This window comes from Schistocerca serialis, chromosome 5 (assembly GCF_023864345.2).
Source record: "Schistocerca serialis cubense isolate TAMUIC-IGC-003099 chromosome 5, iqSchSeri2.2, whole genome shotgun sequence".
Classification (NCBI taxonomy): Eukaryota; Metazoa; Arthropoda; class Insecta; order Orthoptera; family Acrididae; genus Schistocerca; species Schistocerca serialis.
This window is the reverse complement of record NC_064642.1, coordinates 729,280,995-729,305,152: the sequence shown is the minus strand read 5'-3', so window position 1 is coordinate 729,305,152 and position 24,158 is coordinate 729,280,995.

Here is a 24,158-nt window from a genome sequence, read left to right as displayed (position 1 = left end):
TTTCCGATAAGTGCGGTGACGATGGCTCCTCTGTCAAATCGGAGCTTGATGTGCCCCCAACCCCTCCACATCAAGAGTGTATGTTTTCACGGAGTGGTGTGAAACAGCGTTTTCAACCTGCCCGTGCCGCGGCGCGTCGTAGAAAGAAAAGCGAGGATTCCTCGGCGTCAGGTGGGGAGGACTAGCGTTATACCTTCTTTCCCCGCCTCCGGACGTTAGGGTGAGACGGACGTGATAGTGATTTTTCCTTAGTGTTGTTTTATTGACCTTACATGTGTTAACGGATGCCGGCGTATACATTACTAACCCTCAATGTTAATAGGATACGTTCCCAATTATGGCTTGCTGCGTTACGCCAGTTTATTTAGATTCCCAAGCTGATACCGTGTGGTTATAAGAGGTATAATTTGATGTGTTTTGTCTTTCTGGATATTCTATGTTTTTCAACGACGCGCCTGAAAATTCTACCGGTATGGCTTTGCTTTATCGAGATGGAATCCCGCTGACGGACTTCGAAACGCTAGATGATGGTCGCGGCATAGGCTGTAGTTTTTATGACCTCACTTTCATTTTTCTTTACGCTCCGACTGGATCCAGTCGTTCATCCGATCGCGCGCGGTCTTATAAGGAGGAACTTGTTCATTTACTCTGATGGAATCCACGCAAAGTTTTGTTAGGGGGTGATTTTAACTGCGTCTTACGCCGTGTTGATCACACCCCCAATTATACATTTTGTCATGAACTTAATGATATGGTGACGTCCTTGCATCTCCAGGATGCTTGGGTTTGCAGATATCCTACATTGGTGCGGTTTACGTTTTTTACAGCTACTTCAAGTAGCCGATTGGACCGCTTTTATTTATCTGCCACCATATTTAGTCAGCACCTATCGATTGATGTAATTCCTGCCAGTTTCACTGATCACTGCGCTGTTTCCATGACTTTTAACCACGTCCCGCAGCGGGTCCATCTTTCACGCCCTTTATGGAAGCTAAACACTCTACGTCTCACGGACCCCTCTCTGGAATACATCATCGCAGACGTATGGCGGCGGACAATCCAATCCCAGACGCGTTATTCCTCACTTCTCGAATGGTGGGTTACCTTTGCTAAACCCCGGATTCGAAATACACTCAAGCATTTTAGCGCTGAAAAAGCGGCTGAAATAAGGCGCACTAGGGAAATTTATTATGCAGTCCTTCGCGATCTTCACGATAATGCTCGTGATGCACCCTTGAGGGTCGTCGACGTCCACTCTGTGAAGGCAAAACTACTCCAACTCAAACGTAGGCAAATGGATGGTGTCCGACTGCGTTCCCAGCCTCGTTCAATCGCACAGGATGAGTTGACCTCTCTCTATCATCTTCTCCGGCTTCACAAGCGATCTCAAAGGACGTGCCTTTCTACCATTCGTTCTCTAGATGGGCGTGAGTGGTCCTCTCAATCTGATATCATGAGTGAACTTTACCACCACTATTCCGAGCTTTATGCTGAAGTGGATTCATACGGTCCACCGTCTGTTGATTTCAGCTCCCTCCTTGATCGTGTTGTTACACCAGTTCTCCAGGACGAGTTTTTCTCTGTATTCCATCGCGATAATATATTTGATATTGTGGCTCATTCTCCCTCCCATAAAACACCTGTCCCCGATGGCCTTCCCAAAGAATTTTACATTCGATTTTGGCCCCTAATAGGAGGTACGATAACTTCCATGGTGAATGAAGTGTTCCACGGAGGCCTTCTTCCGCCCAGCTTCAACGTTGCTCAAATAGTCCTGATTCCCAAAAAGCCAGGACGTTTGCGTGTGGATCAGGTCCGCCCGATAACCCTCTTCAACTACTATAAAATAGTGGCGCGAGTGGTCAATAGCCGACTGTCGTTATTGTTGACTACCATCGTAGCGAGCCACCAAAGTTGTCTTCCGGGTCGTACTCTCCTGACTCCCGCTGCTGAATGTCGAGATTTAATTTCGATTGCTTCCACCATTCCTGTGCCAAGCGCTTTGCTTTTCATTGATTTTCGCCAAGCGTTCGACCGCGTCAATCATGGGTTCCTTATGCGAAAATTGACGACTGTTGGTTTAAACAATGCTGCACGACGGGTGTTTAGCTCTCTCATCACTGGTATTTGGGCGTCCATTGACGTAAATGGCCGTCTTACTTCCCCCACCGCGTTGTCTCAGGGCGTCCTTCAAGGGAGTCCATTATCAATGTCCAGAATGAGATTTTCACTCTTCAGCGGTGGGTGCGCTGATATGAAACTTCTTGTCAGATTAAAACTGTGTGCCGGACCGAGACTCGAGCTCGGGACCTTTGCCTTTCGCGGGCAAGTGCTCTACCAACTCAGCTACCCAGGCACGACTCAAGCCCCTTCCTCACAGCTTTACTTCTGCCAGTACCTCGTCTCCTACCTTTCAAGCTTTACAGAAGCTCTCCTGCGAACCTTGCAGAACTAGCACTCCTGAAAGAAAGGATATTGCGGAGACATGGCTTAGCCACAGCCTACTGGATGTTCCCAGATGAGATTTTCACTCTGCAGCGGAGTGTGCGCTGATATGAAACTTCCTGGCAGATTAAAACTGTTCACCCCTTTGTTTTTGTCGAAGTTACTTCTTTTGTTTTATTTTAATTGATTACCTTCAACAAGTACTTCGGAAAAAGAGTGAATATTTTCGTTTTTTTGAAGGAATACACTGCCATTTGAGTGTATAATTTCAGTGTGTTTCCTGTGTCGGGGAAAAAAAAATTAAGATTGGTCGCGGTATTGTACTGTGGAGTGAGCGAGCAGTGAAAACAAAAAATGCCAATGGTTGGCGTCTCGCCACATCTAATTTTTTTCCCTAACATTCGCGTTATAGATTCTGAAGCATTATTATTAGTTTAATATAAGTAAAATAAGAAAAACATATATAGAGCGCCAAAAAAAAGGTAATCGTCGCGAATTCTAGACTTGCAGTCGCTTGCAAAAAAAAAAAAAAAAAAAAAGGCCAACCATGCCAACAACGACGTCAGGGCACCTGTGAAACGAGGTAGTGTTTGTCGGGTAGCCCCACATCCACAATCGTTGTGTACCCAGTCACAGACGGTGCAGTATGGCGCAGAGAAGATGGCTACCAGATTATCTGCGGTGGAGGGTCATGGAAAGAAAGGAAGCAGGACTGTCGCAAAGTTATGTAGCCCGATGGAATAAAAGAAAAAAAAGTGGTAATCGTCGCGAATTATAAAGTTGTAGTCGCGTGTTAGCGTCCAACTGTATTTTTCCTTTTTTTACCACATTTCGGACCTCGTCTAAAGTAATGAGTCTGATTGAATATCGAAGTTAATTAACTTCACATTCTATCCACCAGCAATAACAAGTACTTCCAGAAACAATTGCGCAGGACAGCTCGTGGCTGCTTCGCGATCAGAACAGCTTACGCTCGAGCGTTTCCTCGCGCTACAGCGGCTACCGGCCACCGGCCAGACTCCACCTGCAGCCTGAAATCCGGCGCCGCCCAGCTGAACGCTGCGCGACGCTGTCAGTGTATGTATCAACTGTTGTTTTCGAAATTGAAGTTCTAGTTATGATCTTGCAGTTAAGTGTTGGATTTTGCATTCTTGAAAATCATGAACTATGGTTAAAATTTGTAAAATTGAGTCGCAAGTGGAAAAAGGTGTAACATCTGCAACACAATATCTACTTTTGGTATAACAGAGGGGTGAATGCAGAGGAGGCAACCAGGAAGATTTGAACTCTGTTTGGAGCGAGTGCTTTTGGGAAAAATACGCCAGAAAAAGATATTCTTGTTTCAACAAAGATCCTTCTGGCATGAATGATTTTCCACGTTAACGAAGTCTCGACTACTGATAAATGTGATGGGTTTAACCATCATGTGACATTTGCATTCAACAGGCAAAGTTCAGAAGTCTGGTGTAGGAGTACTGCATGCTCTCTAATTCGAAACAACAAAAATCAACGGAGTGACTATTATTTAACGTCATCAGGTCGCTAATTGAGTGTTCCTATGCAGTACTGTTTCTGGTGACGAGTTATGATGCCTTTATCGTTAACTTCCTAAGAAAAAATGAAAAGCTGAGCCCCACCAAAAGACGTAAATTCGAGCAAAGAATAGTGTGAACATAATATTTTTCATCTGATAGCTCCAAAAGTGTGTTTGCGCTACGAATTCTGCCTCAAGGGCTGTGTGCGTCACAGTTGGAATTTGTTGCCAACAACTGAGACTCCTCTTGGTCGCAGTGTAAGAAAATCGACCGACAAAACTACATCACATGTGCTACAGCATGATAAGGCACTCTGTTGATTTGAGAAACAAAACTGTCCAGGAGATAGATAGGAAAGTCATCTCTCAGGCACTTGTATCGATAGGGCAGTCCTCTCTCAAGCACTTGTCCCTCTCATCATATACTCGCAAAAATTTACATTTCCCGCTCTTGATCGATCAACCGTCAAGGCAATTCATTTCTAGACGAAAATACTCTTCAAACTACACTGGTTTAATGACGTCGTTAGAACCAGTAGGTTTCTATGGGTGTAGAATTTGTAAACTACTTTAGCATTGTCATATTGTTTTAGATATCGTGAAAGAAAATCCTGCTGCTGACTAATTTCTCTTTGATGATTACTGTTGCGTTCAGTAAAAAGTGGAAAACGCAGTTAAAGAATTCACTGTACTAATATAAATTAAATTCAGCTTACTACAGGAACACCACGACGGTAGTCTATCTTAATAAAGCATTAAGTATCTGTAATACGATTGAGCCTATTTTAACATGAATTAGTAGGATATTATCGACTTTTGACTTCGAAAATGTCTGTATTTACTTCATGTCCTGTATCATTCACAAGTATTATGAAAATGTGTTAGTTCATAGATAAAATTATGTATTCACAACCTCAAAAAATATGTCGGAAGAAAACAAAAGTGGCATTGTGGCTTTTGGAGTACCGTAACGTTTTCTCTCTGGCACTGAGGGGTACTAAAAGTAGCAAGACGAGTTCTGCTCGAGTGTTGTCTTACGATTCCCTTATTGAGTTTGTATCTGCCTGCTTGTAGCTCTGCTACAAAATAATTAAAAATCTGGCTTTCCGCGAGTCTCGAAAGGCGAACAAAGGCAGCGTGCACCTGACAGGCAAGCACCTTACCTTCTTTTTCTTTTTTTATTCTCATTTTGTTCGTTTTCGTTCGTTGTATCTGCTCGGGGCGGACGTCGCAAGACATCTGTTTCAGTTCGTCGTTGATCCATTGACTCAGTTTTTTTTATTACAGAGAGCAGCTAACGCTCTGACCGAACTTACATCTCAAGAGAAAATCACTCACATTATTCTATTGGAATGACACGACAATATCAAGTGAATTTAGCAGGCTAGTTCTGTGCCATGAAGGAAGTAACTCGTCGGTCACAGAGTGCCCAAACATATTCTGCGCTGTTGCCAAGTTTCAGTTATACTGCCAGGAAGGATACCAACTGATGTGTTCTGTGAGTGACCTCGGAAGTGGCTATAGCTTCGTCTCAAAGTTACAGGTGGCAATGGCCGCAACATCCTCATTATATGTCAATGAGTCTTTTTAGCACTTCTGTAACTAGGTTTAGGTGCTAGAGTGTCATTACTTGTAATACATCGATGCACTGAGTATAAACTTAATGTCATAAAAACTGCAACAATTATTTGTGTTTTACTGTCTTAATCGGACCAAAGCCTTGAAAGCCTATTCACCAGAAGCGATTCACAAATTTAGAGTTTCTCCAGTGGTTGAGTTGGCAAGGAACCTTTGCTGTACAACATTGTTATTTAGATCACTGCCATTGGCACATACGCCAGAAGACAGGCATCTCCTGGCTTCTTGTTGTCATCTTTTCTGCCTTTTGCTCGAAACGTGAAGATTTAAGGTGAATTCGGATATTCCATATGGCGAAAATCTGCTGTTTCTGTTCTTCCAGCTCTAACCTTCAGAAACAGTTACAATGAACGGCAGAAAAGCGCCTGTGAACCAACAATTATAATTCAGTCATAATTAGTGGAATCTGACAAATTCCATCTGTCATCTGATAATTGTGAAAAACTACCTTTTTCGTCTCCACAGCACTGCAGTATAACTCAAGGGTTTCACAGGATTCCTATACTTAATTTCGTTGTGATTGTTTCAGTGACAGTAGGGAGGAGCAAACCCATCTGTCTTGAAACATACGTTTCCAGCGGGATTTGAATCTTTGGCAACAGTTGCTGTAGCACGTCCAGTAAGGTATCAAGAATGTGAGCAATCATTCATTGCTGTAGTATAGGCTGGGGCAGAAAGAAGCAGGTTTCCGACAAAATAAACAATTAGAGACACTGTCGCTATCACTTATTAAACAGGAATTGTTCAGAAAATTACAACTATGTCTAGTGAAATGAGTAGGTTGATGCAGCACCAGTCCGGCACTATCACAGAGATGCCAAACATTTTCCGAAAACCACTTAAAAATGTGTATGTGTGTGTGTGTGTGTGTGTGTGTGTGTGTGTGTGTGTGTGTCTGTTCTTTCGGATATTTCCGAAAGAACAGACACTACGAATCGAAATAGACAGCCTTGTTAATCACTTAAATATTGAAGAACAGATGTCCAGGCTATCATGGGCGTTAAAATAGAACAACGGCGTCAGATGAAAATTTGTGCCTGACCAGGTTCGAACATGGATTCGTAGTGTCTTCTCCTTAGGACGAGTCCGAAAGAATAGACATCACACATATATTCATATACGGGGTGTTTCAGGAGGAATAGCAGATATTTTAGCAGGTGGTAGTACAGACGAATTGCATAAAAAAATCCCATATAAATGCGTCCACTTTTTATTGAGTACAGAGATACAGTTGTTAGTACTTAACCCTAACAAACTCAAAGCAAAGGCAAATGAGGACGTTCAAAGTTGATTTTGAAAAATTTCCCCTCCAACTTCAATGCACATTTGACTTCTCTTGATAACTCGACGTGTAGCTCTTCTTAGGTCATCTGCGTTCTTTTATGAGGGGTGCACTATTCATAATCCGAACGATCAAATCGGCTCTTGGGTTACTTTTTCTTTGTAAACTTCGCCTTTAACCATCCCCGCAGGCAAAAATCCAAAGAGATAAGGTGGCCAAGAAAAGTGCCCATATCTACGGATCCATCTTCTGGGAAATGTTAGGTTTGGATAATGTCACCTGACGATTAGAATGTGCAGAAGCCCCGTCATACTGGAGGAACATAAGCTTCCTTGTAGCCAAAGGAAACTCTTGCAATAGCGCTGGAAGCTCATTTTCAAGGTCCGTAGGGAGGAGTCCCCTAAGGACCGAGGTACGAAACGAAAATGCATTGAACCCAGCTATATGTACTTAATAAGAATTGGACACATGTTATTTGGCATTTTTTCTGCAATTTGTCTATTCTACCATTTCCTACGATTTTTACTATTCCTCCTGAAACACCATGTATAACTACTCAGGTCTCGACGGGTCATCGAAAGTTTTCAGTGCTAGACGCACGTCATCGTCCGAACCCTCGCTGGCGGGGATACAGTGTGGCCGCGAGCGAGTGGAATAATATAATGGACGGTTGGTGATGAGGGGGAGGGGGGGTACCGGGCATGTGGTATGCGGCTAAATGGGAATTCGCGTCTGGCGTCTGACGAGGAGCGTGTGTAGATAGGTGCTGCAGAGAGGTTGGCTGCTGTGTCCCGACAGTGCCCACCGTCCGGGCTTCCAATCCTCCCTCCGGCATCGGTGTGTGTGTTGTCCATACCGTAAGTTAGTTTAAGATAGATTAAGTTGTGTGTAAGCTTAGGGACTGATGACCTAAGCAGCTTGGTCCCATAAGATCTTACCACAAGTTTACAAAATTTTAAATCCAAAATACTGCATCTCGGTTCTTACAATTGTGCAATAGGTGCTCACTGGTTAGTTGTAACTGAAGAGACACTTCAACTCGGATTGCTTTTAAGGGCGAATCCCAAGCGCATGGCTACGAACAGTTTCGAGCGGAAACTTAATGTCGTCAGAGCCTTGTTGAAGGACAATGATACACGATCGTTAGACCGACGTATAAATACATACATACTTAGCAAAATGTATCATGTCGCAGCAGTCTTACCCATACCGCACGTCACCGCACATAAAATATTAGCTGCAGCCTGTTGGTATGTGTGGAAACAAAATATCGCAAAGTATCCTTCCACACGGCGACTTTACAGAGACAAATCGGAGAAATTGGAATTAAGTTCGTTAAATCTAGATGTGACGCACTGTTTCTAACTTGTGCTTTTAAACTAATACATGTGACTAAGACAGGCGTCACGAAACTTCTGTTCATCTCGTTAGATCCTGGGGATAGAAACGCTCCTGTTAATGTAGCACATACGCTAGCTTAGATTACTTCATAAAGTACTGTGTCGATTGGAGCTATATAAGACTTCCACCAGCACAAACCAACACTACAACCATCTATGATTATATTATGACGTCGTCTTCACAACCCAATTCAGGTAAATTAACCTACTAAAAACTGGATGAAGGTCTGGGAAAATATCAACAATAAAATTCTACCAACTAGAGTCAGTGCCGTATGGTACAACGTTGTAAACGCAATCGTACCCACAGAAGAACGATTATGGAAAATCAAATTGAGACCATCTCCATACTGTGACAAATGTCGGCTTGTAGAAACTGTAGCGCACGTGTTCTTATGTGAAAATAGAATCAGTATTTGGAACTGGACTAAGAAAAAATTAGCACTTATCAACAGAACCGAAGAAAGTCATATAACGATAACTGAAGCTTTTCAACCCGACTGGGAACGTTGAAGAAGAACAACAAATATAAGGAATGATTTCAAAATTTTTTGTCTATTGCTTTATGTGGGCTACACGGAGGTGGGCAGTTTTATTGATTAGAAGCAGAATACTATTCTTTCACTTTTTTTATATTCCTTGAATGTTCTTTTACGTTGGTTCTAAAATCAGAACTATTCTAATTTGGTAAAACCCCTCCGGCTCCGAAATTTCTTTCATTTGTTGAAAACTATATGGCTTCATTACAGACCTCATATGTTTCTGAATGAATGTTTGTTATGTATTTTTCCGTCTCCCTTTTGCCTGTTATGAGTTATGTTCTACAAGGAACGCACGCCATTGGAAGCTTAATCATTACTTCAATTTTGTTCTACAATGTGAGGCATATATGGGAACAAGCATGGAATACATGGGAATTATGCAGTTACAGGTACGGGGAGGCATTGTGGCCAGGCCTCAGATCTTCGACCCCTGCCCTCTTTGCCTCCGCCTACCTGGTGCTGAAAGTCTCCTCCACCTCCACCCCCCCTCCCCAAAAAAATGTGCAGTGCTCAGCACGCCTGTCTAGTAAGCAGGAGGTCCAGGTTCGAAGCCCGATCGGTCACAAATTTTCATTTGCCGTCGATGCTGTATTTCAACGCCCGATGACAGTGTGGACGTCGGTCCTTCCATATCTAAGATGAATTTTTTTTTTTTTTTTTGATGCAGTGGAGGTGATTTGCGAACATTTGTCTTGTCATCAATGTAACGGGGCTTCAACGGCATCCAACCCTTAATATTGCTTTGTGCCGGCGCTAGCCCATGTCATATACATGCAAATCAGGTTGTAGTGCATATTTAGTCAAATAACGAATGGTCAGTATAGAAGTATTTACGAACAGTAGAAGCAGGATTGCAGCGAATTGATCACATAACCAAGTGCAACATAGAGTACCTACGAATGAGTCATTCTAGCTGTATAGCTGAGGGTAAGATTTGTTAAGCAATTCACTGCAGAGTTAATGTAAGACCCGCACATTGATCTCTGTAGTCATTCTGTATCATTAGCAGCCTGCGAATGGAGCACTATGTTCGTTAGATCGGATTACTCAAGCTGATGCCATCAAAGAGAAGCGACAACGCCACCACACTATCTTTACTTAAGAAGGGCAGACAGCGCTAAATTATGAGCGCCACCATTAACGTTACTGTAAGCAGTTTGACAGCATAACACCACCACACCCACTGAAAACCTGTACCATTAGCATCACACAGTTGTAACTCGCAGTGACTACAAGTTGCTCATGTTTCTCAAGAATAGCGGAAAGCGCCTCATGAACGTCAAGTTCCATTTGCATTACGCATAGGTCGGAGAGAATCCTAAATAACAGTAATAGCTTACCCAGTGAAGAGATGAGTCCACGTATTGATTCAAGTTCTTGCAGTTTGTATTAATGCAGTTCCCGATGGTTTCACACTAACGGGTTCTTTAGCCTGTCGGAATACTCATATGGGAATTGTCAAAGCGTAATTGCTAGAACGCTCAGCTATCTTAATAACACCTCATTCTGGATTGAATACGAGTCGGAAAGCGACGTTAATTTGACGTTTCCGTTCATCTCCTGTCGACTTACTGAATGAAGTCTGAAGTGCACGCACTGTTGTGTTGCCTGCCGCATGGATTCTGTGAAGTGTTGTGGCAGCTGGCAGTCACCGCTGAATGCAGACGTGGGCAAATATCCCCACTGCTCTAGGGGAACTCGTCTTTGTTGCATTTTTTCCGTACGGTAATTAGCACAATAACATAAGGCTTATTTTGCTCAAGAACTTGATGCCCGCACGTCCTTAAATAAGAATCTTCGAGTGGTAGTAATGCATGAAAGGAAACAGATTGTTGGACAAAAGAATGAACAGCTCCCTGCTTTTTGCGCTTCCGATAGCGCCTACGATAAGAATCTGGTGTCATATTATGCTTCAGAACCCTAGACTGTTAATTTTTTATTTTTTTACTTCATTGTAAAACAAAAGTTATGATATGAGAAGAGCAAATGACTTATATGCTTCTCAGGAACTTTAGTTTTTCGCGTTTATTTTCTCACTTCATACTGAAACAAGGGCGTTGATAGGAGAAGAAGAAATGAAATATACGCTTCCAAGACATTAAATTTCCTTTTGCGCTACTTCTGCGTGCATGAAAGCTCTGCAGTTAATTTTTGTTTCTTAGACAAATTTTAGTATCATCTCACATTACTTTGTGAGAAAGTTCCTAATTTTTTGGGATTCAAATAGAGTGGATATTTCATCACTGGTAAATATTCTGATGACTAATGACATGATACTCGTTCCAATTCCTCCATGGCACCTGTGAGTAGAGTCTCACGTCTGTTACTATAAGAACATGCGGGCATTGATGTCCGCTCATTGCAGTCAGAGCCAAGGTGGTTTCTTTCTGTTTTATAGCGAAGCGTTGCTGCAGTGTCCACGCTCAGCCAACATAAACAAATCGCGGCGACATTGGGCACTGCTAATCGCTGCACTTGCGAGCCGCGACAACAAGAGCGCACACTCTCTCCTAACGATATTGTGGAGTTAATACGTCTTACTTGCTTAACGTAATATGCAGAACGTGGACTGGGTAAAAATTCAGTTTGTAACTTTCCATCGCATTAAAATTCTTTACAGTCACATTTGATGCAATCTTTATTGTTGGTTGTCTCTCTAATGTGAATAGTATTGATTCAGATTGTGCGTGAAGACGAAAACATACACACACACACACACAGTCATTGATTGCAGTGAGGATGACGACTGCTGTGCGTTGAACAACACATGCACCAATCAATTCCTCAGATGGCGTCGAGTGGATGAGATATTTCAATTACCTTGCATTGCAAGAATTGTACGGAGGAGACTGAAAGTAAATGGACTTATATGCTAAAGAGCTGCGACAAAGCAAAGCTTGACCGAATATTAGATAATTGTCCACATGGGTTTTGTGGACGAGTATGCTTTTAGTAATCAACCCACCCACCGTCATCACGTAAGATTTCTTGAAGGCGTAGGGGCATTGATTTCATTAAGTAGTCGATAGCGTAGCTTGATGGTTTACTTACCACTATACGTTTTCTATATTCGTCCAAAGGTCGCTTGCATTTGTAGGTACACATGGCAATGATCTCGTTACCTCTGCCCACATATTCTCTATCACAAGCAAAGCAACAATTTGAATCCTGCTTACACTTACTTTGTAATCTATATTTTTTTTCATTACTGGTCACATTATTCAATCAGATACATGAGCCACATAATAGATGCATAAAATTTCTCTTGCCATTTTCTCAGAATTTGCAAGAGTAATGCACCTTACTATTTGAACATTAAGTTGTTTTAATGGTCTACTACAGTTGTACGAAGTTTGAAGTAAATATGTGATGCTAACGTCATGGCTTCCCCTTATGAGACCTGTTCAGTGACTCAAGGGTAGTCAGCAACTGAATTTGTTTCATCCCTGAGTCTTGGCGTGTATTGTTTCTTGTGTTACTAGACAGCAAATCCATATCCTATCAAGCTATGTAAATTGAAAATGTTCCAGTCTGTGTTACTTTGAGATAATCATTGAACTAAATAGAACAAAATATGATGTTACTGTTTAGTTTATGCATGCTTCAGGACTTTCACTGTCCTTCCATTGACACAAAAGAGAGGGTATTTGCCCAGAGCCCATTCCTAATATGCTTGCTGTTGTTGAACACATTGGGATATTACTCAGAAGAACTTATCAATTTTCAGAGGAGTGTATATGCTCTGTACAGAAGAAAGATTTTCTGTCATAAATAATGTCTACTATATGAAGTGTTGTTTAAGAGTTGAAATAACTTCAGCTTTTTTAAATATGCTTGCTGGGCCTGTTTCTTTTATGTTTAACCACTTAAAATTTTGGTTAAGTTAAAAGTATATTATTTAAAACCTATGAATTTTCATTGGTTTATTTTAGCTTCTCAAGAAAAAAATTAAGAACTACTGTTTACTACAAAAAGAAAACATAATATTGGAACAAAAAAAAAACATTAATTTTACTTTCCCAAGTGAAAATCCTAGCTTTGAATATTATTTTGAAAAAAAAAAAAAATTTAGAGGGCATTCATTTCCCTTTATGTATTATTTAATACAATTGTGAACCATGCTTTTGCAAAATAAAATAAGAAAAATGTGAGTATACAAGTTCTTGTCTTGATAGTTTCTTGAATTGTGCCATATTGTTTTTTATTCTACAGTCCTTATACTATACACCAAGTGAGATGATGCCTTGGTTACAAAACTGGACTCATTGTACTAGGGTATATAACCTGCAGATTTCACATGGTTTGGATGATAAATAAGGTAATGATATCTTTTTTCCAAATGTTAACAAGTATCATTTGGTGACATTACAGGTGTTAAAAACTTCGAACTTTGAGAAAAGCTAAAGCAAAAACAGAGAGAGATGGAGAGAAATATAATTCCAAAACTGTCTATGGTCGATTACACAGGTCTGCAACTAAATAACTGCATAGGATTTTTTAACATTTTCTTATAGATTTGCACCTCCCAAAAACAGGAAAAATATTCAAAAAATTCTATCACATAGGTTTTTATGTATATTGCAGTATTTACGTTCATTAGTAATAAGCCTATGTGGTTTTTTAATTTAATAATTATTAAAAATTGTATCAATCATAATTGATCAAATAAACTGAAATTTAAAAAAAATGCTATGTTAACTATTGTTTGGTACCACTTGCAGGATTTACTGTGAACTCCTGGGCGCCAGAAGCAAATGCAAACAATCTTATTGTTCAGTTGTATCATGTTGTGACAAGTCAATGACGATTGGTATCTCGCATGAAATGAAGAGAAACTCTCAGTATACATAATGCTATTAATGTGGACAGTGCTGTTGTTTCTATCTAGTCATGGCTACAAGAGCTTGTGATATTTCTCCAAACAGTTTTTCTTATATCTGTGGTGAATACACTATTAAAAGTAAACAAAGAAAAATAAGTGTTTTTGTGAGGGAAGTTTATTTTGCTTACTTACAAATTTGGTGACCAAGATAAACCATGGGTGTGTAGAAGGTGTGTAGAAGATGCGAAGAAAATCATTTGTGGTTTAAGGGTAAGAAAAATGCATTTCTGCATTTCAATTTGGAATTCCTATGATATGGCATGAGCAGAAAAACCATACCATTGATTGCTACTTCTTTGATGTAAAGGGATTTAATTCAAAAAACAAAAGAAGCATAAGTTATCCTAACTGTGACTCAGCTATACGTCCAGTGTCCCATAGCTCTGAAATACCTATCTCACAGCCATCTTTCAGTTTGGATGAATACCTGAGTGAGTTGGAGGACGAAGTTACATTACCTCCTCAGAGTGAATCAAGCTGAGATTTTTCTTCAGACGAAGATGAATTGTCTCAACTATTTTATCAAAGTGAGCTCAATGATCTAGTAAGAGGTTTAGGTCTTTCAAAAGATGCAGCCAAACTGTTAGGTTATAGATTAAAAAATATAAACCTCTCATTATCTGGCACCTCATTTTCATGGTACAGACACCAAGAAAAAGAATCTACCCAGTTTTTCTCAAAAGAAGGAAATTTAGTTTTTTGCAATGATGTGGAAGGATTCATGCAATGCTTTAATATGCAGTATGGCTCTTCTGCATGGCACATATTCATTCATTCATCCAAAACTAGTCTTCAAAATGCTCATGATGCTTTTAGGTCAGCAGGCAGGCTATACTAAATTCCTATGCTTCTTATGCTTGTGGGATAGTAGATCCAAAGAACAGCACTGGACTAAAAGTGATTGGCCACCCCGAGAAACTTAGAACCTGGAGAGAAAAATGTTATCACTACTACTTTGGTACCACCAGAGAAGGTTTTCTTGCCCCCTCTCCATATCAAATTGGGGTTGATGAAACAATTTGTATAATCACTGCAAAGGGATGGGGACTGTTTTAAATATCTATGTACAAAATTCTCGATGCTGTCAGAAACAAAGTCGAAAGAGGGAGTTTTCACTGGCCCCTATGTAAGCAAACTTTTAACTAATACAATCTTTCTGGAATGTATGAATGAAAAGGAAAAAGAACCTTGGCTATTGTTCAAGGATGTAATGCAAAAGTTTTTGGGAAATACTAAGGATCCTGACTACAAAAACATTTTTCAATGGATGAAGCTCAAGGCTACAAGATGAGCTTGAAAGTTCATTTTTTGCACTCCCACAGTTTTCCTGTAAACCTGAAGCTTACAGTGAAGAACAGGGGGAGCGGTTTTACCAGGATGTCCGTGATATCGAGAGACGGTACCAAGGAAGATGGGATATCATTATGCTTGTTGCCTACTGTTGGATGCTTAAGCGGGAAACTATAGATGGAAATTGGAAAAGGGCTCAGCAAAGTATCAAGGAAAAGAAGAAAGGATTTCATAAAAACACATGAATAACTGTAATATTGTTACTGTATGTCTCAAAATAATTTTTGATTGGTTGTAAAAAAATATTATATTTGATAATTTTCAATAAATGAGTGCTTTTACCAATTCTTTATGTTTGAATTTGCAAAAAACCCTTATGTGATAGAAAAAATGGACACCACTTCTGAAATCAGTGCATTCTAAAACATATAATTTTTGCGGACCTGTGTTATCTCCACAATGAGAACAAAGTTTCCTTCAAACTGAGATTGTGGGTGAGATGGTATGAATGATCTGACATGAAATGATGCAAAGGTATTTCACCTGCACTTCATATTGTTACAACATTTACATATGTGGTGATGTTGACCTGTGAAGGTCAATATGAGCAAGCAAAATCTAGCCCTAAGAACACTATATGTGTGTAATGTCTTTTGTTTTACTCTTGGTTGTCAACAAGCTCATTTTGGGCTGCATGTGCTGATTCAAGGGCCTGGGAGTAGACAGCATTCCATTACAACTACTTATAGTCTTAACAGATTCAGCTCTGAGAAAACTCTACCATCTGGTAAGCAAGATGTATGAGACAGATGAAATACCCTCAGACTTCAAGAAGACTATAATAATTCCAATCGTGAACAAAGCAGGTGTTGACAACTGTAAAAATTACCAAACTATCAGTTTAAGAAGTCATGGCTGCAAAATACTAACACAAATTCTTTACAAATGAATTGAAAAACTGGTAGAAGCTGACCTCAAGGAAGATCAATTTGAATTCCATAGAAATGTTGGAACATGCAAGGCAATACTGACCTTACGACTTATCTTAGAAGAAAGATTTAGAAAAGCCAAACTTAGATTTCTTGCATTTGCAGACTTAGAGAAAGCTTTTGACAGTGCCGACTGGAATACTCTCTTTCCAATTCTGATGGTGGCAGGAGTCAAATACAGGGAGCAAAGGGCTATTTACAATTTTTACGGAAACCAGATGGCAGTTATAGGAGTTGGAGGCATGGATGGGAAGCAGTGGCCAAAGAGGGAGTAAGACAGGGTTGTAGCCTATCCCCAGTGTTATTCAATCAGTATATTGAGCAAGCAGTAAAGGAAACAAAAGAAAAATTCGTTAGGAATTAAAATCCATGGAGAAGAAATAAAAACTTTGAGGTTCGCCAATGACATTGTAATTCTGTCAGAGACAGCAAAGGACCTGAAAGAGCAGTTGAACAGAATGGACAGTGTCTTGAATGGAGAACATAAAACGAACATCAACAAAAACAAAACAAAGGTAATGGAATGTAGTCAAATTAAATCAGGTGATGCTGAGGGAATCATATTAGGAACTAAGACTCTTAAAGTGGTAGATGAGGTTTGCTATTTGGGGTGCAAAATAATTGCAGAAGGTCAAAGTAGAGAGGATATCAAGAAGAGAATAGAAGCTTTTGAGATGTGGTGCAACAGAAGAATGTTGAAGATTACATGGATAGATCATGTAACTAATGAGAAGGTTGGGGAGAAGAGGAATTTGTGGAGGCTAAAAATTGTAGAGGGAGACCAAGAGATGAATACAATAATCAGATTCAGAAGGATGTAGGTTGCAGTAGTTACTCAGAGATGAAGAAGCTTGCACAGGATAGAGTAGCATGGAGAGCTGCATCAAACTAGTCTCTGAACTGAAGATCACAACAACATCAACATGCTGAAGCATGTGTCTCATATCATGTGATCATTCATCTTTAATAAAGTGGTCACATTTCATGGAATCAGTATGTGCATCTTGATCCATCTATTCATCACAATGGGAAAACTCACACATTTAATCTTTCTGTAAACCATATTAATCTTTTCTACAGTATGTCCCTAGTGAATCTAAATCACAAGTGACAAGTTGAGTTAGAAATCCAGTGACCTAGTGTTCAGTACCTGGAAAATTCTGCACTAGTTTGAACACTTCACTCCCATGACTACCCTCTGACAGCAAGATCTTCTTATTTCCCTGCCTATTAGTAACCTTGATGTGCATCTCTTCCCCTGTCTTGTCTGATTGTTCCTGAACTCTTTTGAGTTGATTCACATTTTTGTTAATAATACCTGTATTAATAAAGCTTTTGAAGATGTTCCAACTAAAATTAGTAGATTGTACCATATCTCAAACCTCTTGCTCAGTGTGGCAAATTTAACCACAGTATCCTATTCCTAGCCTTGCAGATATCAGCAACTCTAATTCTCCATGAATACTGCCATTTAAGTTTTGATCCTTAAGATTAACTGCTCTTCTGTTCATAATTGTGGAGCATAATGCCCAACTACTGTAGTGCCTAAAACCAGCTGTATCTTCTAGGCAGGCTGCTTCTCGGCATCCCACAGTAAATCCCTTTACCACTTACCATTTGTGTACATTATCCAGAGTGATGGAGCTGTTGAAGAGGTCTAGACTATAGCTAGCAGATTTCACCATTTTCCAAACCTCTTGCGCAGAAAATATGACTGTACCCTAGTCATCTATCCTATTCTTAGCTTTGCAGTTCCAAGCACACCCTACATCACTCATAATCTGCTGCACACATGACATCCTTCATCATTCCAGTGATTCCTTTGCTCAGTAGCTCCTGCTACTGTTCCAGCAGTGTTATTGTGACTTAGAATGTGTCCTAAGAGTTTGTTCCTTCTTGTCTGAATGTGAATCCAGAGGGATCTGGTTTCCTGTATTTGTTTTCAGCACATCTTTATTGTTTCCTATACCTCTCCATCTGATCTTCAATACCCTTCAGTAAAATCAAATCTCCAGATTATCTTCAATATCCTCCTGTAACTCCACATCTTCAGACTATCTTCATTATCCTTCTGTACCTCCAAATCTTCCAGGGCTTCTAGCTGTCATCTCTCTTGTTTTCCTATTGTCTGAGTTTCACACATGCATAGGGCCGCATATCAAACAAATTCTTATATGATCTGTTTCCTTATTTTGAGACTTTTGTTTTTGCTGCTCCATAAATTCTTTCTTATATTAAATGTAATTTTGGCCTGTAGTATTGTGTTCACATTGTCTTCCTGGTTTATTCAGTCCCTAATAATCGAGATTCCTAAACAGATAAATTCCTCTACCATTTCTAACTCCTCTTTTTCAATTCTTCTTCAGTACTGCAGACCTTCACTTTATTCTTTTTGTTGTTTATCCTCATACCATGCTGGCCACAGAAAATCATTTCCATTGTTCTGAGGACCTCCTAAAGCTCTCCTTTCATAGAGATATACTTAAACAAACGAAAGTAGCCCCAACAGGCCACTTCCATAAAGTATAATAACAATAAATTATACCTACCAGGATATCCATGCATGTTATGCACTGCTTCTGGCCCTGGATCGAATCCACCCAACAGATAAATGACAAGGTTTCATGTACCCATGAGCCCGGATGTCATTTTTAGTCAAGTTTCCCACACCCTGCAATGTGATTACCAGAGTGGTATCCAAGTCCCTTCTCAGTTTCATGATTCACAAGAATTTAGAGAACTTTCCCCCACTTCCGTATAGATAACACAACACATAGACAGTTGGGATATTCGTATTCCATCCTGGAGACTGGTGGAGTGGTGATAGGAAGCTCACCTGGCTACCCCTTAAATTAACCATGCCTCATCTATTAATAACTATACTGACCCTGTGACAATGCAGGACAAAGGCTCAAAAACTTATGATACAACAAATAAATTATGACCAGTGCTGACCCACTCACAGTGATGATTATGGAAATTACTTCTAAATTGCTTTACATGTGTATATGTATCTAAGAAAAAAAGCTGCTTTGAATAAAATCCATTGCTTCAACTCTTCTGCTACTCAGCTGTGTATATTGGTACAAAAGTGTAAGAATCCCAAGGTCTGTGTATATTGGTACAAAAGTGTAAGAATCCCCAGGTCCCTGAAGAGGCTTCTGCAAGATGTTGGGTTATAAACTTTATGCATGGTTTCTTACTGCACAGTTCTGTAGAACAAATACTTTTTGACCACACTTGTATTGACCCACAAGTTTATGCCAATAGGGGCAGTAAGGAGGGAAAATATACTAGCAATGCACTCTGTCATTATCAGCACACGGTCCGAGAAATTTTTAAATACAAAGCAAGCAGAACTTAGCTTGTTGGTTTACTTACCCACATGCTGAAGTCCCCTCAGTTTACTATCATTACATCTAGCCTGTAATCATCCTGGTCTCATTCAGTGAATCATATATTATTCTTATCTTTTTGGATCAATTCTCTTAATGGTTGTTGATTTTAGACATTCCATAAAGAGTCTGGATTTTTGCTGTTCTGCATAATTTCTACATCTGAATCCAGTAATTCTTCTACATTTTCTTGAGCACGTGACATTTGAAAACTGTACATCTTATCACTCTGCTTACTCTACCAAAACTTCACACACTCCATGCTAATTACAAACAAAATAAATCAAAAATATGTATGGACTTCAAAAAGCTAGTTACACTGTCATCCCACACTAAGACAATTGTGCAACAAGAGTTGTGCATTGTCAGAACAGAGTATCAGTAAATATTACAAGTTTTCAGGTGATGCAGTTCTGCTGTGGTACAGATAATGAATGCTCACTGTGCCTAAGTGAAATGGCACAACAGCTGGAAAGATGCTCCAAAGTTGAACTACATAGAACAGTATGATTCTTGTGGGCAGAATGTCTAAATTTCACATAGATTCACAACGAAATTCTGGCGGTACATACACCAAATGCAATGTTGTGTCCAGCCATGGTGCCAACAATTTGACCAAGCCCACACAGACATGGGTGACATTGATTGATAAAGAAGGCCTTTACTGTCAACCACAGACAACAATGTCCAGGCAATCCAGGAAATGATATAGAGAAATTGCAGTGTGACTGTCATGGACATGAAACGTAACAGCCCATTAAGGCCTATTTAAAATGAACATTTCCCAGTCTAATTCAGGATTGCACATGTAAAACAAAATATGTAACTCATCCAGAAAAACTTATAACTGAGAAAATAACTGTTTAATCTATTTCAGTTCAAAGTATAGAATCTCTGTAAATGAAGGGAATAATTCCTGTGAAAGAAGTCTCTAGTAATTAATGAAAATATAAATGTATTATTGTAATTTCTTATGTAAGAGTTTTATCTAGAAAGAAATAACTGACATGTACTAATATCATAGTGTACATACTGTTCTGAGCAACATACATTTAGATATGTATTTTCTTTTTTTTCTATGAATTTTAATTGTTAATTAATCAAATGTTCATCTTAAACAATGCAGAGGATTGTTCGGGATTGTTAAGAAAATATAAAGAGTGACTGCCATGTTGGCAGAGGGAGTGAGTCTGGTTTTGGGTTCTGAGCAGTGAGCATGTAGCTGTTCCTTTTGTATTGTAAGTATTGTTTGCCTTTGTATTAATGCTTTAACTATGTTTTGAAAGCATAACAAATGTATTTAAAATAACACAATACAAGATGATTTTTAATTTTAACTTTTCTGAAGTTGGAATTTTACAGTAACTGTCTCCAGGACTTATGCTGCAACAGATTGCCTGATATGACGAGTAAACAAACCCCTAAGAATGTTATGATTGGTGTATGGAGCTGGAATACAGTGTAAATCTGAAAATAATCTTGTATTTTGTTTCAGAGTTAGCACATTTGTTGAAATAATATTGCATTTTTTACGAGAATAGGACAAAGAAGAATTTGAGTAGCATTACAAAGTAGACTTATGTGAAAATGCAACTTGGAGAACCAACTGTTTGTAAGTACAAAATTTACTTTAATTTTACTTTTGGAAACTTTTTTTGTCTGCCTTTTTACTTTAATTTTACTTTTGGAAACTTTTTTCGTCTGCCTTTTTACTTTAATTTTACTTTTGGAAGCTGCTTTTTCGTCTGCTTTGTCATTATGGAGGATAATAGAGAAGCGAACAACAATAGGCAAGTTAATGATAACGGGAGGTTAATGGAAACTTGGAAAACAGCATGGATATTACTGCTAATAATGTAGTCAATCAGGACACTAAAATCGAAGAGGATATTGACCACAGTAGTGAATGTTCACCCATTTGTAGATTTGAATGTAATGTATCAGGCTTTAAAAGGTTAGTTCAGTCAATGGAAGAACAGAGAAGATTGATGGAAGAACAGAAAAAGACAATTAAAAAATCGTTTGATCAACATAAAAGTTTTTTTGATCAGAAGCTAGATTCTATCAGTAAAACATTAGACAACCATGGAAACCAAATTCGTGGGACAAAAGAGAGTTTAGGCAGGTGTTGGGAAAAAGTAGATGAGAATACCAAAAATGTGTTGGCTATAGAAGGGTGAATCATTACATTAAAACAGGAAAACCAAAAATTCAAAGAGAGGTTGGCCTCCATGGAAAGTTTTGAAGAAAATGCTACTGTAGAAGTGTAACAATTGAAAAAACTCAATAAATAATTCATAAAGAAATTCACAGAAACGGATCAAAATATACAAAATTTCACTAATATTGCAAATGATAATTTCGCGGAGTTATAAGAAGACTTAGGCACTTGTTTAGGTGAAAAATGAGTGATCATTTGAAAATTAAATTTTTTAAAAGTTCTTAGATGGGGAGGCTTTGTCATGGGCGAATCAAGCAATCAATCCTGAAATGTTGTTTAATGAGGCAGAATGAGCTCTCATGAACAAATTCTGATCAGAAACTAAACAAGCTAGAATTAAGTCAGAATTTTTCGAACTGGGTAGTGGACGCATGCAAACTGTTTGTGAACAACAGTAAAGAACTTCAGTACAGCTTGATAAACCACTCGATGAAATGATCCAAATAGATGCCCTTAAACGTAGGTTACCAAATAGGGTTCAGTGGAGTCTTGTCTACGGACCTGATGATACAATTGAACAATTCCTTAGATATATAGATAAATTGGATTTTGCATGGGAGAGGAACGACAGATGTAATGACAGACCTGATGATAGCAGGAATAACAATAACAGAGCTTTCAATGATCATTTCAATAGCAGATTCAGAAATGATGACAGAAGAAATGGGGAGAGGAATGATAGGCAGAGACCTGAGAATAGGAATTTCGAACCAAGAAATAGGCAGTGGGGGCAAAATAGCTACAATTTTGAAAACAGAAGAATTGGTCCGGTAAACTAAGACCTGCCACTTTCGGAGCCTGGTGAAATGGGGCAAATAGACATGGGAATTACAATCAGGCACACTGTAGTAATTTCAGAAGGGGAAGGGGCAGAACAAATAGGACATACCAAAATTTCGAACCCAGTTTACACCCGAAGTAAGTAGAATGAAGTTTGATAGGGAATTCTGGGAATTTTTTTTATCTGAAAACTGTGATGAAGAAAAAAGAAAAAAAATCTGAATTTGAATTAGAAGAAAACACTTTGACAAATTTCTTTAACGGTATGAATGCAGTAGTAGCTGTTGATAGTGATGAGAAAAGGTCTGATGAGTGTGGTTTACTGAGAATGTTGAGTGAATGTGAAATGAGTGAAAATGCTGACACTGGTGCCGTATGTGTGGAAGCTGATGTATGTGCTAGGCAATGGAAGTGAGAATGACCGAGTAATTCCAGATGAAATTACAGTAGATAATAAACAGGAAAATGAGGATGGGGTAGAACAGAGTAGTTGCAGTGTTGAGTTTGTTGAAGAAGTGTGTGAAGAGAGAAATGAGTTTGGTGTTGAAACTATTACATGTGATGATAATGTTTCTAATGAGAATGATTCAGAGATGGTGATGATCAAATGTTACTTACAGAGTTAGATGGGATAGTATATGTGGAAGTTAAACTTGATGATTTGATGCTGAACAATTCTGGAATTTCTGGTGTGTGTTTGAGTAATGATTTAGAAGCCAGTAGAGCAGTGCCTGATAGATTAATGTTACCGGTTGATTTCAGTGATGTTGTGTCTGAATGTGTTTGTGAAAATGGAAAAGAAGATCTAATTAGTGTTAGAGTACTAAGTGTAGTTAACTACTATAGTACTAATTGTCAGCATGGTGATCAAAAGTGTAAGGTCTTAAGTGAAATTTGTCAAAGTGTGCACTCAGACGATAAAATTGCCATGAAAAGTGTGGAGCAGTCTCTTGATGGTAATATGATTAGTAAATGCATAGAATCTGTAAGAAAAACTAGTGATTGTGATAAAGGGGTGAGTTTTTGGGACATAGAAGAGGATTTGTTATTGGAAAATAGGTCGATGAAATGGGTAAAGAATTTGGAAGTCCATATATTGTAGTGCTGACTAATGATTGGATAGGAAACTGTCTTTTGGATACAGGCAGCCCAATTACAGGAATATCGAGAAAGCTAAGAGACAGGATCAAAAATAACAAAAATTTCACTGAGTTTCCGGTAGCAGGGCTAAGGATAAAAGGGGCAACAGGAAAAAGCAGTAATATGATTACCAGACAAATCTTACTTGAATTTAAGATTAATAATGTACAATTTATACAATGATGCTTAGTAATTGATGATTTGAATGAAAACTTGATACCAGGAATGAACTGGATTGTTAAGGCTAAAGAAAATTTTATCTGGGGTGACATGAAAATAACATTAGTTGAACCAAAAAGTGGAATTCGTGGGGAAATGTGTATTGTAATGGAAGATCATGGTCTAAGTAGTCAGATTAGAGAGATGCAAGAGACTGATGGTGATGGTTATTGTGAGAAAGTGGAAGAATTTGGTATTGTTGAGGGTGGTGTCAATTATTACAGTGAAGTAGTGGCTAAAAAGGTATCTGAAACTGAAAGCCTTAATGCAGAGAACAGGAGAGGACTGGAAAATTTTTTGTAGGATTATAATGACATATTTGATATAAAACCAAGGAGAGTAAAAGGGTATCAATGTAGACTAAAATAGAAAGCTCATGAGCCGTTTTTCATAAAACCGTA